This window comes from Cebus imitator, unplaced genomic scaffold (genome assembly GCF_001604975.1).
Source record: "Cebus imitator isolate Cc_AM_T3 unplaced genomic scaffold, Cebus_imitator-1.0 Scaffold202, whole genome shotgun sequence".
NCBI lineage: Eukaryota > Metazoa > Chordata > Mammalia > Primates > Cebidae > Cebus > Cebus imitator.
Window position 1 is genome coordinate 1,970,184 of NW_016107517.1, and position 575 is coordinate 1,970,758.

General features: G+C 34.3%; 1 protein-coding gene across 5 annotated transcripts in view; it reads right to left on the reverse strand.

Moving 5' to 3' along the window:
• Positions 1 to 575, reverse strand: part of LOC108317422 (interleukin 18 receptor accessory protein) — a 38,722-nt gene that overhangs the window by 19,386 nt on the left and 18,761 nt on the right. The gene's annotated exons all lie outside the window — the stretch shown is intronic.

The window sequence follows — 575 nt, forward strand, 5'->3', positions numbered from 1 at the left end:
TAGCATCTGCCAACTTCTTTCTGTTTCTACTTCTTTCTGTCCTGTCCTGGATCAGGACTCACACTTGTAAAGTTCAAACACATCAACAAAGTTCCAATAACCATCATGAGAAATCCACAGCCTTTATTTCCATTCTCGTCTTAATTAAACCACTCAAGAACTCTCAGCTCTCAACACAGTGACCATTCACTGAATATACCTTTTGTTTTTCTGTTTCTGTTGCCTGTGATGCTCTTTCCAGCTAAGTGTAGTCGTAGTCTCTTGCCCCGATTTTCTTTTTTTTTTTATGGTAAATATATTTTTATTGTTAGTTTTATCAGAAAAGCTTATACATACAGGTGATTTCTGATGCATAATTTTATTAAAGCCAGAGACGGTCATTTCTTCTAGAGAAACAAATCTCTGAGGTGAGAATGGAAGACAATGAAACAAGAGATTCCACTTTATAATTTACCTTTGTCAAACTATCCCAGAGCATGCCAATTCTATTATGAAAGTACTACTTTGACATTATGAATCAAATTAACAGAAACACAGAAGCCAAAAAACCTTAAATTCTATAATCTTTAAGTCAA